Source organism: Chaetura pelagica, unplaced genomic scaffold, assembly GCF_000747805.2.
Source record: "Chaetura pelagica isolate M959 unplaced genomic scaffold, ChaPel_1.0 scaffold105, whole genome shotgun sequence".
Classification (NCBI taxonomy): domain Eukaryota; kingdom Metazoa; phylum Chordata; class Aves; order Apodiformes; family Apodidae; genus Chaetura; species Chaetura pelagica.
Genome location: NW_009953393.1, coordinates 1,699,986 through 1,718,880, shown reverse-complemented (window position 1 = coordinate 1,718,880; position 18,895 = coordinate 1,699,986). Strand labels below are relative to the sequence as shown.

The window sequence follows — 18,895 nt, the reverse complement described above, 5'->3', positions numbered from 1 at the left end:
CTTTTCTTCATCTCTGTCTGCAGCTTCATCATTAAGGGAACCAGCCAGTTCACTCAGCATCGGAGGAGCATCAGGGCACACCAGCTTGCACATCAGCAAGGCAACCTGTGTCAGATCAGGTCCCTGCAGCAAAAACAAATTCACAGCACAGATGCCTCCATCATAAAATCCAGAGTTCACACTGCTCTGACCAAGAATAGAACACAATGATAGTTTGGTGGGTTTTAACAGTAATTATCTTATTGTTTAATTGCAAATATGAGGAGAAAGAAAATGAAAGGAAAACGAAAAAGTGATGACTGAAATGCTCTGTTAAAATGATTAAAATGATTATACAAACAGTAACATTGCAGTTTTTAACATTTTAAATTTCCCTTTTGCAGCATCGACACAGCAGAAGCTCTTCACTGGATTTACTTCTCAGTAAAATTACTCAGGACAGAGAAAACTATTAACTATCTATAAAGTCAAGACCTATCTGTAATTGCAGTGATTCTGATCAATTGTTTAGAAAATGCAACAGCGACTGAAACATAGCTGAACCAGCAAGGCATGATGAGGCTTGTTAGACTTCCCTGTGGTAAAGAAAAATGAATTAGTTGCTTGGCTTAGGGATGAGTGTGTTAAATAGCTCCAGACTTCTGGTTCCCATTCTTGCCAAGTGTTAGACTCACTACAATTCAGAACATTATTTTTTTTTTAGGGAAAAACAATAAAAGAACCCCTCAAAGTATCTACAGAGGTAATGCAATATGAACTTGGTTCTTTTAGATTGGATCCCTGGTTTTAGCTGGTGTATTTCCACACATAACAAACAAAAAATAAGACTGATATTCAGGTGGAAAGTCATACCCTTGGGACACAACAATGCTCTGCAACAGTACAGGCTGGAATTCACTGTCTAGGGAGTAGTTCTGCAGAAAAGACCTGGAGACACTGGTAAACAAGAAACTGAGTGTGAATGGGCCCATGTAGTATAAAAGTACAGCCCAGGGCCATAGTATCTGAAGTATACCCAGCATGTCAAGGAAGCTGATAATTCTGCTCTTTGGAAGTTGTGAGACTACATGTCCTGTTTTGGGCCCCCACTACAAAAGAGTCATGGGCAACCTGAAGTGAATGTTAAAGGACACTTCCAAGAGGTTACAGGGCTCGATCCCATGATGTACAGGGAGAGAGGAAGGGAGCTGGGTGTGCCCAGCCTCTAAACGAGAAGAATCAGAATGAGGACTCACTATCTTACACAAATGAAAGAGGTTAAGGGCAAAAGCAGGATTTTCTCAGGAGCACAATGAAAGGATAAGGATGATCACAAGCTGCAGCAAAGGAAATTCTGGTTTGATCTAAGGAAAATATGATTCCCTATGGGGATAGAAAAGCACTGGCATAGTTTGTCCAGCAAAGATGCAGAATATCCATCATTGTAAATATTCAAAATTTAGCCGGGCAAGTTGTATAGCAACCTGATTTAAATTCAATGTTAGCCCAGTATTGAGCATGAGGTTGGACCAGGTGATTCTGAGGGATATCTTTCAACCAAGTATTTTTTACGATCCCACATACTTACTGCATTAAGCCAAGCACTATTTTCTGGGGCAGCAATATACTTAATAAGAGGCATAGTAATTGTGTTTACAGGTTGAAATTCAGTTAGATAGATTTAAATTACTTGTCTAGAACATTTTAGGAGACCAAAATCAATATATATGCTAAGGACTTTTGTACATTAACACAAGAAGAAATCACATGCCCTGGCCACAGCATAAAGATCATGTAAATACTGCTACTGACTTGAGCTGATTTGTAAACAAATAGCCACTTCTGCAAAGAATAATCTTTTGCCAGCCCCAAGGGCTGTAAAAAGAAGAAAAAACCCCCCACCCCTGAACCAATCAGCAATTACCAGCAGTGTATTTCTTACATCCAAGCTGGTTTTGTGTCCCGTACTGGTAAGAGTTCTAAACATTAGCTGGTCAGCCAGAGAGGCTAAGATTCAAGTTAGCTACAATCCCACTATGTGATAGAATGAATTAGTTCCCTCACATTCAGCTCGTGTGCCATCTTATCTACTTTTTGTAGCCGCCACGTCATCAGAAGGAAAAGTCACAAATTAATAAATCAACCTTTCAAAATTCATGAAGGAACTGCAAATATGATGAAAGCAACTGAAGCACAGAACTCTGTGTGAGCTCACCTGAAGAAAAACTAGCTGAGAAGGGTAGGAAAGGGACTAGAAAAGCCAGATTCTTCCTCTGGGCATTGCTTGCTCATCTGAGAGTTTCCATAGGCATCAATGGAGACCATCCTGCTCTTTGTTTGTGCAGTTTATTACAGAGGTCAAAACAAGGTAGAAAGACATTCTTAGCTTCATTTTCCCCTTCTGAACATCCTTTCACATTTAAGCAGGGTATTGAGCTATTTGGAAGAAACCTGACTACAAACTTCTTTCTTCCTTTTTTATTTCCATTTTCAGGCTCTTTGCCTGTCTCTGCGAAGAGGAACCTTCTTGAAGCAGCGATATTTTGTCATGTTATTTAATTTTCTCAAAACAATACAAACAATGGTGATCACCTAACATTAGCAATAGACAAATTTAGGTTCCAGTATGTTAGCTTAGCTTTATGAGGTGCCATCCTGCAACCTGATGTGAAAAATGGATATGAGCACAACGGTTCTTGACTCCAAGCTCATGCTGTTCTAGACAAGTGAAAAGAGAGCTAATAATGGACTCATGTTGAACTCCAAGTTTTTCTATTTTCTTTTTAACTGGCTGTTTATGATGTGAAACTTTTGTGGAATTGAAGATGCCAAAGTTCCGCAAATTCAGTGTGAATCCAACTTCTGGAAAGCATAACACTCATTTGAAGGCTGACTGTATACAGAATTAGTGGGATGAGGGAAACATAAAAACAAAGACTGATTACAAAGGCATTAAAGCTAAATAAAGCAAAGAACTGCGTATTTTCTTTTGGAAGTTCTTTGTTAACATGTTGTAGGGAGATCTGGCTTTGTAGTTTAATTAATACTTAGGAACAGAATGTATATAGTCACTCAATCTGCTTTTCTTTCTCTTCAAATACTTAAATGTTTTTCATCTTGAAGTTCCTCTTGTTTAACTTGGCTGAATGTTTATCTGAGAATGTTAAAGGCTGAGAAATCAGATTAATCACCCAGTTCCTGCATCAAGACTAAGCTGCAATGATAGATCTTTGGCACTGATGCTCAGTGAGCATTATTCTGAGATAATTTGCAGGAGAAATGCGAGTGAGTCTGTAGCAGATGCATCAATTACATCAGTCCAAGTGTGGCCTTCATGAACCTTCCTTCTGGCTTTCAGAGATGATGTTTTTCAGTTTCTTCATTATCTGTGCAATTCACCTTCCCAGTTTTGCCTTAAATGAGTTCAGAGAAACTGCTCTTGAATGGCGTTTGACAGCTACCATGAGCAGCTTCTGCTGTTTAAACATAGAACGTGAATCTTGGAAAGACTTGCAAGGAGTTTAATTGCTTGCTCAGAATCTCTGCTCTCCAAAAGCTCCTTTATACTTAATAAAAGCTCCTTTACACTTAAGAATAGGTTGTGGTTGAAGAAAATGATCTCCTGTGAATGGCCCTAAGAAATACTGTGCTCTCCCATAATGGGAAGATACCTACAATATTTGTTAATGAAATTCTGTGTATCCAGTGTCTGCCAGCCTGGAGAACTTACAGTCATTGACCAGTTCTTTCTCTTTATGAAGCTCTGCTCTTTGTGGCAAAGCATTAGAGTTTGGTATCTCAAATGAAAACCTGGAGCTACTCTCACTGATCTCATACAGAGAGATGTCTGAACACTAACAGTTTCTTTCCTGGAGAACAAGAGTGATGGAGAAACCAATAAAGAGCTTATCTTACTTGAGTTTTACACAGTGCATCACTTTTAGGGATGTTCAGACTATACCTACACTGAAGAAAATCAGTGTCTGAGTTTGAGCACTGGATCCCAGTCCAGTGACCCCAGTCTAGTGACCCCAGTCATCCCCACTGCCTGTTTTCTCTTGCCTGGTTCCAGTTTTGACCTCTCCAGCCAGCTCTGTGCAAGGCAAATCTGCAACTTGTTGTAGCCCCTTTGCATACAAATCCCTTGGCATCACTCAGTTTTAGGTCAGGCTATGGTCTGCTTTAATTTAGCAGTACAGACAAGCCTCAAAGACCAGTTCCTTGCACAATAATTTACTGATATATGTCATACGGTTCTGTGTAAGACTGATCTTTCTAAGATACATTGCATGCTCCTAGAGACTGAGGAACACAGGAGATGGTTTTGTTTGTCCAGCTTCCATAGGAGATGGAGTAGAACACACTAGCTTATAGTTCCAAGAACAAGAATATATTTAATTCTAAAATGTGGAAGAAAATGACCATTTATAAAAAGCTAGAGGTGGAAGATGCATATGTGGAATGATATAAGCAAAGGCTGTATTTGAGTCTCTGAAGGCTTGAGGCGAGGTTCTTCCTCAACAAATCACAGACCGTTTGTTCACTGACAGAGAAATACACTCCATAGGCTGTTGTCACTGCCTGCATGACATGCATACCCTAACTCTGCTCCAGAAAGTCAGAAAGAGTACATTTCTAAGAAACAGCTGATCTTTAATCCTTGTAAAAGATAGCTCACTGGTACTCTGAAGGAGTATTTTCTTCTGCTTCCTTTGCATCCTCCCATGCTGTTAAGCAAATACATCCTGATCATATGCACGAGATCATGACTTCCTAAGTTGAAATTTATTCAAGAATCAGACATATGCTATGATTAAGAATGAAAAAAAAACTTCTTGTATAATAACAGGTAAGAGGAAACAGGGAAAAAATCCAAAGCAAAACTGCAAAAACAATGAAGTTCCTATATGAAGTGCAATTTAAATTTAGATTGCATGTGCAGCTTTTCCACCCCTTTCACTAATGCATAACATGCAGCCTTTAATCAAGTCAGCCAGCTGGCCTTGAGCCAAAGGCAGGCTGGGTGATGCCTCCTGAGCTGGAGTCATGTTTGGTATCTATTTTTCTCCATAATATGCAGCCTGCAGTTGTAAGGTTCTTATGTTAACACCATCAAACACTGTAATCAGAGAAGCAAGACCTCTTCTTTATCAAGCACTTCTCTCAAATTTACTGTGGAAATTACCCCTTGCTAGGGTGATGGTGGTGAGATCCCCAGTCCTGTCTATTCCTTACTGCTTCCTGCTCTGTGCCTCTCACCTTCAACCCTGAGAGTGTTCCCAACTCCAGACTTCATAATCACAGCAAAACTGTGATTTCTTTAGCATTCAGACATTTCAGTAATAGGCAGAGAGGGTGGCAGCCGAAACAATTCATACTTGGTAACTAAACTATAAAGTCAACCAAATGGCCTCGTAACTGTGCAGGGAAACAGAGGCAGCACTCTTTAAGTTCTAACTGCAGGCTCCATTAGTGCTTAATTTCAGAACTTCAAAGATAATCCAACATCAGGGTTTTCTGCAGGGAATTTTAGAAACCCCAACAAGGGATCTGACACACAAACCCCTTAATTCTCTAACCTTGAAAGCACCCAAAGACAAAAACTCACCTCCTGTTTTGAAAAGAAGACTTGATGGCAGCTACATCTCATTACTGCTTTGGGGAAATGTTTTGCTTTTTCTGAAGTACTAAACTTGCTGTTACAAACTTTTCCATGGAAACTGAGAAAATAGAAGCCAAAGGCTGAGAGAATATTTATATTTGTATTGACAGAATATTTTTATTGGCAGTGTTGTGATTACAGTCAATTTACATTAACTGCATTTGTGAAGGAAGGAATAAAGAAAAGAAGGGAAATTCTTTGCCTTAATTTTCTTTTTGAAAATTACAGAATAATTTTCACCTAAATGTTTTGAGGTGGTATCATGTTGAAAAAGCTTGTAGAGAAAGAACAATATAAAATTGCTAAGTAGTCTGATGTTTAAATTGTTGATGCTGTTGCTTTTACTACTTTTACTTCTAATGCTATTTTTGTTTTGTTCTCATGTAATAAATAATTTTATAACTTCTTCCTTCCTTAATACTTTAAAAATTCATATTGCTTGTTTATTTCAAACTCATTGAACTGTATGTGAAGTTAAATCATAGAATCATAGAATCTTAGGGGCTGGAAGGGACCTCGAGAGATCATCTAGTCCAACCCCCCTGCCAGAGCAGGGTCACCTAGAGTACATCACACAGGAACTCATCCAGGTGGGTTTTGAATGTCTCCAGTGAGGAAGACTCCACACCCTCCCTGGGCAGCCTGTTCCAGGGCTCTGTCACTCTCACAGTAATGCCAGAGCAGGGTCACCTAGAGTACATCACACAGGAACTCATCCAGGTGGGTTTTGAATGTCTCCAGTGAGGGAGACTCCACAACCTCCCTGGGCAGTCTGTTCCAGTGCTCTGTCACTCTTACAGTAAAAAAATTTTTTCGGATATTCACCTTGAACCTCCTATGCTCCAATTTACACCCATTACCCCTTGTCCTATCACTGGTCATCACTGAGAAAAGCCTAACTCCGTCCCCCTGACACTCACCCCTTACATATTTGTAAACATTGATGAGGTCACCCCTCAGTCTCCTTTTCTCCAAGCTAAAGAGACCCAGCTCCCTCAGCCTTTCCTCATAAGGGAGATGTTCCACTCCCCTAATCATCTTCGTAGCTCTGCGCTGGACTCTTTCGAGCAGTTCCCTGTCCTTTTTGAACTGAGGGGCCCAGAACTGGACACAATACTCCAGATGTGGCCTCACCAATGCAGAATAGAGGGGGAGGAGAACCTCTCTTGACCTACTAACCACACCCTTTCTAATGCACCCCAGGATGCCATTGGCCTTCTTGGCCACAAGGGCACATTGCTGGCTCATGGTCATCCTCCTGTCTACCAGGACCCCCAGGTCTCTTTCACCTACACTACTCTCCAGCAGTTCAGCCCCCAACCTGTACTGGGACATGGTGTTGTTCTTCCCCAAATGTAAAACTCTGCACTTCCCCTTGTTGAATTTCATCATGTTTCTCCCCGCCCAACTCTCCAACCTATCTAAGTCTCTCTGAGTGGCAGCACAGCCTTCTGGTGTGTCAGCCACTCCTCCCAGCTTAGTGTCATCAGCAAACTTGCTGAGGGTACATTCTATACCCTCATCCAGGTCGTTGATGAAGATGTTGAACAACACCGATCCCAGTACCGACCCCTGTGGGACTCCACTAGTCACACACCTCCAACCAGATTCTGCCCCATTAACTACAACTCTCTGACTCCTTCCTTTCAACCAGTTCCTAATCCACCTCACTACCTGATCACCAAACCCATACCTGATCAACTTATCTACAAGGATGCTGTGGGAGAAAAATGTCCTCGAAGTACTGCTACAATATTAATAACAACAGTGTTATTCCTTCTGCACCTTTAAAAACTGTTAAGGTTTAAGAAAATACAAAAATGTTTCTCTTTATGCTTTCAGCTGAAATGCCAGGGCACATACCAACAGACACATATAAGAGAGGCTAATGTGGCCAGATTTATTTATACCAGAGAAGAAGAAAGAGGCAAGTATCTGTCATCCTCTAACCACTTGATGAGTGCTTAACACCTACTTCCAAGAACACTGGATACAATGCCTATGGCTTCTCAGTTCCTGGCAACAGATCATAGAACAATTCAGCCTTTAAGGGACATCAGGAAGTCTCTGGTCCAACCTCATGCTCAAACCAGGGCCACCCATGAGTTCACACTGGGTTGCTCTTCAGGCAGAGTACAACCCATTAACCATAATTTGCTGAGGTTTACCATCCAACCAGTTTTTTACTTATCTTGTAACATTCTGTCATGTTTATAATTTGAATACAAAATATATGGTGAGAAATGGTGTTGGAAGCCTTGCTAAATTCAAGGTAAATGGCATCTTTTTGGCCACAAATGTAGTTAGTGTCCAAGCAGTGTTTCTGTGGTCAGGGATGTACACTCTGACTGAAAAAGTTGAAACAGAAAGCAAGCCAACTTCAAACCAATCCAATTGTAAGTGTTGACAAGGTCTTGTTTAACCATCACATTTTACATTGTAATTTGCAATGATTATACTTGGAAAGATCTGTCATTGAAAACAAAAAATCCTCCTACTCCCAGACTACTTTTGCCAAGGTTTAGTACAGAGCAAAGAGCAATTTTTCACAGCCAGGTAAAGGAAGACCTATCCTTAATTTACTATAATGAAAATAATGATCTCTTTTCATTCAAGTGTGATTGTGCTGCCCACCTCTGATGTTAGGGACACATGCATAATAAAGTTTTGTCTTTTATTTCAAGATTTTCACTAATTTTGAATAAGCTCCCTACAAGTTTCTGGCTTTGGGAATAAAAATGAAGAAATGGCTCAACACAAGTGGAGTCTTGCCGGCTGTTGTAGTTCTAACAAGTTATTTAATACAAAAACTTCCATGTAATCTCAAAAATCTTCATGTAAAATTGAGGATTTTTCCCTCAGACCAAGCCTCTGAAATGCAGTTTTCTATGGTGCTTACTTCTGAAGTCTAAATCTGAAATAATCACCCAGACTCTGTTGGTGAAAACAATCCAAATGTTATATGACTGGGGCTCTGACACACCTGATTGTGCTAGGAGGAAGGTACCTCCTGTGGAAATCTATGTTCCAAGGACACATTGCCAGCTCCTCTGTAAGGTGGATATATGGATTATAGAGGTCAAAGAAAAATTTAAGTTTCACTGAAAAGCAAAGAGAAAGTTCAAGAAAATTAGTCCAATGAATTCTAAAGGCTTTAATATTTGTGTTCAAATTGTTGGCTCGTAATATGTGTGTAGCTCAGATCTGGAAACATTAAACTGCTTAGGAAGAGCTGACCTGAGACTATTTGATCATTTCTATGATCCAAACATGACCTGTCCAGACTGCATGAGTACACATCCCTACAGCAAGACAGACTTTTAACACAGAATCACAGAATTATAGAATGGTCTGGGTTGGAAGGGACCTTGAAGATCATCTTCTTAGCCTTTTTACCACCAACAAACTGTACAGCAAGGCTAAGCCCACTGAGTCTAAATATCTGTGTATAACCAATATAGGCAAGTCTATGTGGTAAACTTAATTTCTCACTAAACTTAACTGCTAAGGCAGACCCTTAGATCACACGATGCAGTAGAAGAGAAGCTGCACCTAAGACTGCCAAAGGGATTCCAGTAAACAGGACATCAAGGTTCATCTGTCTCACCTTAAGGGGCTTTTCCAGTTCTCAAAACAAGAGTATCAAGACGTGAAAAAATTAGATTACACCCACTGCCACGTACCTTCCAGAAATTACTTGCTATTCTTCTTAAAGGATTTCTTTTTTATAGCCTGTACAACACATCTAGTCATCACATGTCTCCTCTGCAATAAGTGTAAGTAACATAGGTGGTGACAAAAATGATTTTGTTCTTAGATGGCCTGAATTGCTGTCTGGAGATGTCTGTCTCTTCCCATTGACTATGAAGGGTCCCAAGGCAAGGCTGCTGACACAGGTACCTTAGTTGAATACCTGAGGTTATGTGGGATGAGTCAGGGACTCCTAGCACAAACACACTACAGGAATGACTATTTCTAGTTTATTTCTACATGCTGTGAAGAGGGCAAAGAAAAAAATAAAAGTCCAAGCTCTGAAAAGGCTATTCAGCTCAGGATTTTTTTTCTCCATATACCTTCACCTTTGGCTTTCCCCTGTTCTTCAAAACAGTCTGCAAAATCCTTCTTAAGCAAGTCCTTCCTTTTTTGCAAATGCTCACCAACAATTGAGGCTGTTCTCCATCTAGCATAAGAGTTTTCATTTAAAAAAATCTTTCCTCAAAATGACTTACTTTTGCAAAGTATCTCAACAATTTTTTTAGGATGTAACCTTGCTAAAATTTTGCCTATTTAACTAGAGGAGTATCTGCTGTGAATACAATAATGGAAACAGTAAATATCAAATTAGACTGTCAGGACATGAATTAGAGCAGAAAGACTTAATAAATAAATAAATAAAAATAATAAAACACCCTATTTGGAGATTCCACAGAGATTACAGGATTCAAGCCAAGAACGAAACAGATACTGAGCGGAAATACGGATGGATTAATTGTGTCAGTGGAGAACACAGAGGAGGCAAAGAAACACAGCAACTTAAGTAGTTGGCACTGTCAAGATGCTATTCAATCACATATCCACAGAAGAAGGAAATCTGCCTCTCCAGACTGGACACATAGTTGTATGGAACTGGTCAAGAATAGTGATAAGTCACTGGTTGTCAAGAAAGGAAGCAGTCATAGAATCAGAATTGTTAAGGTTGGAAGGGAACTTAAAGATCATCAGGTTCCAACCTCCTTGCTATAAAAAGGGACACTTCCCATTAGACCAGGCTGCACAAAGCCTTGTCCAGCCTGGACTTAAATGCCTCCAGGGAGGGAAGTTCCACAACTTCCCTGGGCAACATATGTGACTTCTGTTCCCTAAGAAACATTATCGGTTGCTATTGTATATGGTATTGAGGGGCAAGTGACATTACAAAATGGTGACGCTAGAAGGCACTTCCCTTTCTGTGCTATCACTTGTAGATGACAGTATTGCAGAGAAACTCTGCATATTTCAAAACTGGACATCCCAGATGAGATAAATTCCACTGTACCTTTAGCTATGAAAAACATGGTCTAAGATGGTCATCAGGAGCTCTCTTCAGCAGCCAGTGGGGACAAAAGGCAGCTCCAAAGAGGAAACAATCTTATAATAGGTTAGATGTACAGAATAATATTCTAGAAATTACTTCTTTCCCATGAACAACTAGGGCTCCAGTTAGTGATTGAAACACCTAATTTTAGGCACAAGTAAGTTGCATGCCTTACTCAACTAAGTTCTCATAATCAGTGATTATCCAGTTAATGCAGTCAATGGATGCTAGGAAGAATGTTTCCTTAAATCTGCAGATAAAATTCCATTACCTACACACAGACACCTAGAGTTTACTGGTTAAGATTAAAGGGAAGGCAGGGACAGGTGACATTACAGTGGGGGTCTGCTACAGGCTGCCTGACCAGGAGGACAGTATTGATGAGGCACTCTTCAGACAGAGGGGAGCAGCTTCATGTTCGCAAGCCATGGTACTCACGGGTGATTTCAACCACCCTGACATCTGTTGGAGGGAAAACTCTGCAAAGCACAAACATCCTAGGAGGTTCCTAGAGTGTGTTTATGACAACTTCCTTTTCCAAGCAATTGAGGAACCAACAAGGAGAGGTGCTATGCTGGACCTTGTTCTCACCAAAAAGGAAGGTGAGGGATGATAAACTCAAAGGCAGCCTTGGTTGTAGGGACCATGAAATCAGTGAGTTGCCTAGGGAGGTCATGAAAGCCCCCTCCCTGAGGGTGTTCAAGGCCAGGTTGGATAGGCTTGTGCAGCCTGGTAGTGTCAGGTGTCACTGCTCACAGCAGGGAGGCTGGAACCTGATGATCTTGAAGGTCCCTTCCAACCTTAACCATTCTATGATTCTATGAAAGCAGTTACTTATCAGATAAGCAGGTCAGGTTCTGAGCATGTCTTCAAAGCATGACTCGCAGTACATATGGTCTACTTCCATTACTGTGAGATCGAATTTAATAACAATAGCAATGAAAAAACTCACTGTGCCTTCAGCTCTCTCCTATTGGTTCAGCATGACTTTGCACTGTTTTTAAGTTGTGTCATGTCCTGTTAATCTAGCACCATATAAACAGAAGTGAAATTACCAGAAAAGTTAAGCAACATAGAAGAAAGACTGATTATATTCTATGTTAATCAGTGATATCGATGAAATAAAACTCATTTATTTAAGCAAGAAAACTAGCAAGCTTTTCACAATCCTCTAGTAAAAACTCAGCATGTTTGGAGTTATTTCCTATTATTTCTTTCAATCCCCACAACAGTGCTTGGGAGAAATTGGAGTATTGTTTTCCAGACAACTAGAACTGTAACTAACAACAGAAACTTCTTCTGGAGTTTTACCCTCAAAAGGCATAATCTTTATTTTGTTGCTATGTTTTAAAATAAAGTGAAGATTTTATTTTTAGGTGAAGAAACAGATACTGTATTCATAGAAGCAAACAAAGAAAAATCTTTTCCTTGGCCCAAGAAGACATTATCTTTGACAGATTGCAACTTTAAAAAGTCCTCAAAATTTCACTGAAGCATAAGAAATCAAGCAGTGCTATGGCAGGTGTGAACAGGAGCTTTATCAAGTAACACCAAGGCAAAAGTTGAGTCAGTGAGTACCATTGGCTGCTCTAACCATATCCTCTTTCTGCTGAGGTAGGTTAGATTAGTTTCATTCATTAAGCAGAAATGAACTAGTAAATTATTCATTTTGCCAATGTCATGAGTACATTATTCACAAAACAAGCAAAATACAAGCCTTAAGAGATTGAAAAAAACAAACCCAATCCAACAACAAACCAACATGCCCCCTATAGTAAATAGTCAAATTATATCCTGAAGACTCTATAATTCTAATACATAACAGAATGAGGTAAGTGGTTGAAGATGCACCACTGCCTGTAGATCAAAGCACTGACTTCATGTGGAATGACAAGAGAGGGATTGATACAGAAACTGATATTGAAGCTATGTATGGATTGTGGGCTAGATATGGCCTGAAGTCCACCTTGCAAACAGATCACACTTGTCAACTTCACCAGAAAGGACTGAGAAGGCAAGGGTAAACCAAAGGCAGGGCAAAATGGAGCATTCTCCATGCTTAGGGCATTGTCAGGGAGCAGCCCTTCAGACAGAGGAAGGACTTAATGTCCCTCTTTAGGAGTACTTTTGGGACTGAGGTATGAATAAGGCACCAGGAACCTCAACATATGTAGATGTCAGTGACTGGATGAATAGCCAGCAGGCACAGATAGCAACCCAAGTGATTATTCCACTAAATCTTTATGTGATGAGGGAGTTTACATATTTATAAAGTTAGACCAAAGTTGCGGATAACTATAGTTTCTTTTTGAATCTAACTTGCAACCACTTTCCAAAATCAATGAGCTGGTAGAAAAGAAAGGACTAAAATCGACTGTTCTATCTATTTAACCATGCTGTCTCTTCTGTAACTGAGCCTGGGAAATTATTTATGTATCTTTACAAGGGCTTTTGTTTCTAGGAGTCCTGTTTGATCTGCCCTGTCTCTCAAGATGGAGTTGCTTAATTGGTGGAAACAACATTCAACAGAAATGAGCAAGGCTGCATGAGACACTGTTCTCCTTGTGTTCACCCTAGAGCATTATTGCCTCTAAGCCTCAAGCTTCTTCTGCCTCCTGCTGCCATGGGTCTGTAGCCTCCCCTTTTGGGAAGCAAAAGCAGCAACAGTGGATAATTCCTCTTACTTGTGGTACCTCCACTGCACATCAGAATTCATCAAGGCTGAGGCTAGAAGGAAGTGGATCAAAGAGGGAGACACTGATGGACTACACCAGAGGAGTTGGCCTGATGATTATCTGATGAAGAGGGAATGGAGTGGGGAGGAATGTCATCCTATTCCTTTCAGAATAATTACAAGTGTCTTTGTAAGGAAGACTTGTCAATAGTTTTATGTTAATATTTTCTTTTTGGTATGAAAGGTACCCTAGAAGGAAGAAATGGCAGCAGTTAGGAGTGGTTAATGTAGCCCATGGGAGAAATGGAGGAAGCAAGCAGGTATAAATCCCATAGCTCAGTCTGGGGCCTATCACCCAGCAAGGCTAATTAACCTGAGCTTAGGTGCTCTTGCGAATTTGGGAGGAAGAACAGCCAGACCTCCAGCAAGTATATGGAGGGAGGAAAGAGGGCTTTAAAATTCCTATAGTTACATATTTACATTACAAATTAAATCTTGTGCACTACCTTATTTACTAACATTATTATATATTTTTAGTCTCTAAAATTTTTTTTGTTAAGCAACTGTTATATTATTGTATGTAATAAAAATTATCTCACAGTGCTAAATCTACCCCAGGTTTGTAGGGAAGTTTGCAGGTGCATTAGTAGTGACTCCTTCAAACCAAAAGCCAATTTCTGTTGCTGCCAGTCACATCTTAGCAGAAGGGTTGTGCACTGCTGGTTAGGGATATGCACTACTGGTTGTTCTTGCTTGAGGCAGACATCCCAGCAACATTTCATATAAGAAGGATGCAGAAAAGGAACTGAAATGAGATATTTCCACTGTACTTCATTAACAGTAAGTCTCCTCCTCTCTGAATTAGTTACTTCTTGCAAGTGTTAAAAATAAAAAAAATGTTTGTTTCAGTTCTGTGAAGACAGGGTTGCAACTTGTGTGCAGGATATAGCATTCAAAGGTTATTGATGCCTTCTGAGATATCATTAAAAAGTTAGTGCTGAGATTAATTTCCCCTTATGTGAGCTCTGAGCCTTCAGAATAAAAAAATCTGTTACCCTGGGGTAAAAACTGCTGTTGAAGCAAGAAGTTATCTAACTTGCACCTACATTTTCTATGCCTAGTGAAATAATTATTTTCATTGAAGTGTCCTGTTTCCTTACCCAGCCAAGGGAGCAGAGAGAGATGTATCTGGAGCTAACTTACATGTCTTATCTTAAGCAAACAGGATCTCCCTCTGTGCATACCTCTGTCTTTTGACTGTATAAGGAATTTGCGCACACACATAAGGAGGATTACTTCACCAGGCATTTAAAATGTAGGCACAATTAAATGCTGTATTAAGCAGATGTTTCCCACCCTGTGATTAAAGAACATTTTTTGCTAGCAGCAATAGCTACAGCTTCCATGGGGACACCTATACTTCATTCAGTTCTGCAGTAATAGATCACCAGTTACAGTAAGATTTCAAGTATGTGTAGGAGATAAGACATATAATTTATGCTATTTAACAATCTGTGGAGTCTTTATCTATAAACACAGAGACTTTTACATGATTTACAAACCAAACATATGACCTGCTTTAGAGTACCTGGCGCTTGCTTGGAAAATTGTTTATCAAACTTCTTGAACACTATGGCTGAGAGTCTGCAGAAATGGGACTTTTGGAGACATGGACCCAAACGTGCATACATCACTCCTCTCAGTTATGCGACTCATAGACTAAACACATCTTCCTTTGGTGTTAAAAATGTCCAAACATTATCAGAGGCTGTTTTTTGCAGGGTTTTGTTATTTTTTACATGGAGACATGAGACTGCACCTTTCTAGACTTTTGACAAATATTCACATACACAGTGACTTGCTAACACATGGCTGCTGTGTTTCTGATTATCTTTCAGGTGTGGGGTTTCTTTTAAACACAGGATAATCCTTAATACTGTGTTTCCAGAGTAATCCCTGTGTGAAGAGTCAATAATGCAGGCCTTTGCATCTGAAAAAGATTTGAATTAGAAATTTATTATAATAACTTCTAAAACTACTTAGAATCAATCTGTGGTTCCAAAGGAAAATCCTGCTCTCTGAGATAGTCACAAAGCTTGACTTAAACTTTTAAACTGTATCATTGCCAGAGCAGCTCTACAGAATTTTTTAGCATTTCCAGAATTATGTTATATTCCATATCTGACAAAAAAGCCACTGTTTCTAATAGAATGGCAGTTTAAACATTAAAAAACATTACTAAGAAAAAAGCAACTTTTCATTTCCGTACTTCAAAATTATTTTTTGTAAGAACTGTTGAGATATTCAATTTTGAAAAGGAGTAGCTTTTGCTTTCTATCATATTTATACTCTTTTCAATAATAATAATAATATGAATATGGATGATATTAGGTATAAGCATTAGATGATCAGAAATGTTAGTGCAAGTGAAATAAGAAACTGCAGCTAAACAAAATCCTTTGTTTTATTGAAATCAAGTGTTTAGACATCGACATGAAGTGAGAGATTTGAAATTATTTGACATAGTTTCATTGAAAATGTCACTGAATTTGTGACATTATTATGAAACATTTCCATTTCACTGCAGCTGTATTTTGCTTAGAAAACTAGTGAAGAAGTGATGATTGCATTTTTCGGGCGGAAGCAAACAGATGGTTTTTATTATCAGTAACAAACAACTTTTTTTTTTTTTTTTTTTTTTTTTAACCTCACACAATTTTTTCTCAAAAAAAATTTTTTTTCACTGCAGCTGTATTTTGCTTAGAAAACTAGTGAAGAACTGATGATTGCATTTTTCGGGCGGAAGCAAACAGATGGTTTTTATTATCAGTAACAAAAAAATTTTTTTTTTTTTTTTTTTTTTTTTAACCTGCAGCAATATTTTCCTAGAAAAAACTTATCTATTAAATATGAATAACATATTATTCAGTTTAAGATGTAATTACCCAGTTAATAATTTAGATATACTGCTCATATCCATAATATTTGCTGTGTTTTATGGGAACATACAGGTTAACGTTAAAAACATTTGACCCATTATGTACATTGCCTATCTGGGGAAGTCCTATCTTGCTTCTTGTCTGCCTACAAATAAGTGAGCAAGCTTGTCTGAAGCTGATTTCCCTGAAATATTTTCCCTTAAGTTCTTATTAATAAAACCTGCACCCTTGTTTAATTTTAATGTTTTTAACTGTGTGAAATTGTTAAAACCTGCACCCTCTTCTGCTCTTTCTCTGCCTCTTTGCCAGTTCAGGCTCTGCACATGCTAACAACTGAGAAAACCAGGACCTGCCCCTGGGAAGTGGGAGCTGTGAGAAGATCAGCTAGGGACATTTAGAACATTTTTAGTAATTAAGCAGCCAAATGTTTGGTAAACATTAATTATTGAACTCCGTAGAAATGTGTCGAAAAGATAAATGAAATTTTAAAAATGGTTTTATGTTTTAAATAAGTTAAACTTTTAAAAAGTTAAGTAAGGATCAGGAAAATGTCATTCCTGAATGTGTCTTTTAGCAAATTTAGTTCTTGCTTCTTTGTCTACACCTGAATATCATATATAACAGTGGGAGGTGTTTCTGCCCCTGACACAGAATTGGAACTAGATGATCTTTAAGATTGTTTCCAACCCCAACCATTCTATGATTTTATAACCATGCATAGATTCTAGATAAACTATTTATTTATTTTAGCTTTTAAAGATAAAGGCAGAAATAAAAATAGCTTACCAAAATGTTTCCAGACGATCAAACTGAAATGTGCATAATTTAACTGGAGCACCTCTCCTACGAGCACAGGATGAGAGGATTGGAACTATTCTGCCTGGAGAAAAGAAGGCTCTGGGGAGACCTTATAGCAGCCTTTCAGTGCCTGAAGAGGCTACAGGAAAGCTGGAGAGGGACTTTTTACAAGGGCATGTAGTGATAGGAATGCGGGTAATGGATCAAAACTGGAAGAGGGGAGATTCAGGTTTGACATTAGGAGGAAATTCTTCAGTGTGAGTGAGGGTGGTGAGACACTGGTCCAGGTTGCCGAGGGAAGTTGTGGGTGCCTTATCCCCTGGAAGTGTTTAAGGCCAGATTGGACAGGGCTCTGAGCAACCTGATCTTGTGGGAGGTGTCCCTACCCATGCAGGGGTGTTAGAACTAGATGATCTTCAAGGTACCTTGCGACTCAAACCAATTTATGATTCCATGGGATGAGAAACACTGAGGTTTTGCTGTGATTTCTCTAGTAATAAAATCACAGTGTATATGAGACAGAACATACATTTTTCAATTAGGGCAAAGATAACTGTTCACTTAATTATTATAGACTGCTGCTATTCTCTGCTACTTAATTGCATTGTTGCACCAGGCCTTTGCAATTTATTTGAATTCAGTATTATTATTACAGGTTGAATAACTTTTGCTTGTGAACCATATATCTAAACACAGATTTCCCTTCTATGCCCTTTAATGAAGCTGCAGTTGAATCAGATAACATTTTTATTTAGTTCAGGAAAATGGGAAACTATTTCTCATTGCTCATTGTGTGCTCAGATTCCAGCACAATGGAATTGTGAGTGACAGGCTTCATTAAATCAAATTCTTCCTTAGTTGAGATATTATACAGTAGAAAATAAGACAAGAAGATGTTTGTGTGCAAAGCGGAGGGGCTGCAGGACCTCAGGGAATGTCTTGTCTGCTACTAGTTATAGCCCAGGCAACAGGAGGTATCATGAACAGGCACCTTCAGCATCAGCAACATGTCTTTGCTTATAATCAAACAGCATCAGTGGTTCAAAATAAATAGAACAAAAAGGTAGCATGGGTATTCAGTCCTATGCTAGGCTCACAAAAAATTATGGGTAAGCACACAAAACATACATGCAGATATTCTCTGATTCTGCCCCTAAACTCAGAAAGAAGAAATATTCTCCACAATCCTGCCAGACATTTTTCTGCAGTGTAAACTAGAAACTACAAATCCCTTTCAACTTCATTAGTTATTAATTAAAGAAGAGAGATGGTTTTATCAGGGAAGTGTCTTCCTTGATAACACATAGTAGGTCCTCTCTGACATCACTACTCCATGGACTGAAAATTGATACTACTGGCATGCTTTTTGACAGTAAATGAATGAGATGATCACAGTATTATAGCAAGTGTGAAAAGAGTGGAAATGCAGAAGATAAGCACCTTTCACCATGGAGAACCTCAAATCCAACTGGCAAACTGATTTGTGAAAGTCTACTTCAGGGGCAATCTGGTGACCACGAACAATGCAGACAGCTCTGAGAATGAATGTGCTTTCTTCCTTTCCATAAAGCATAGCACAGAGGTGGTACCACAGGCTTGCAGACCACTACACCAGGCACTGATTAATCTCTTCATTTTTAAGAGCCCTTCTCTGTTCATTACAAGGTATATCTATAATTGCATTTAATCAAACATTATGTCATTTTGAAGCTCCTCAACAATTCACAGCCTGATAATTATCTTTTCTCATGTTTGTCAATTTTCCTTTC

At 39.1% G+C, this 18,895-nt stretch overlaps 1 protein-coding gene across 3 annotated transcripts in view; it reads right to left on the bottom strand.

Moving 5' to 3' along the window:
* TRPC4 (transient receptor potential cation channel, subfamily C, member 4) overlaps positions 1–18,895 on the bottom strand; it is an 85,987-nt gene that overhangs the window by 42,733 nt on the left and 24,359 nt on the right. The gene's annotated exons all lie outside the window — the stretch shown is intronic.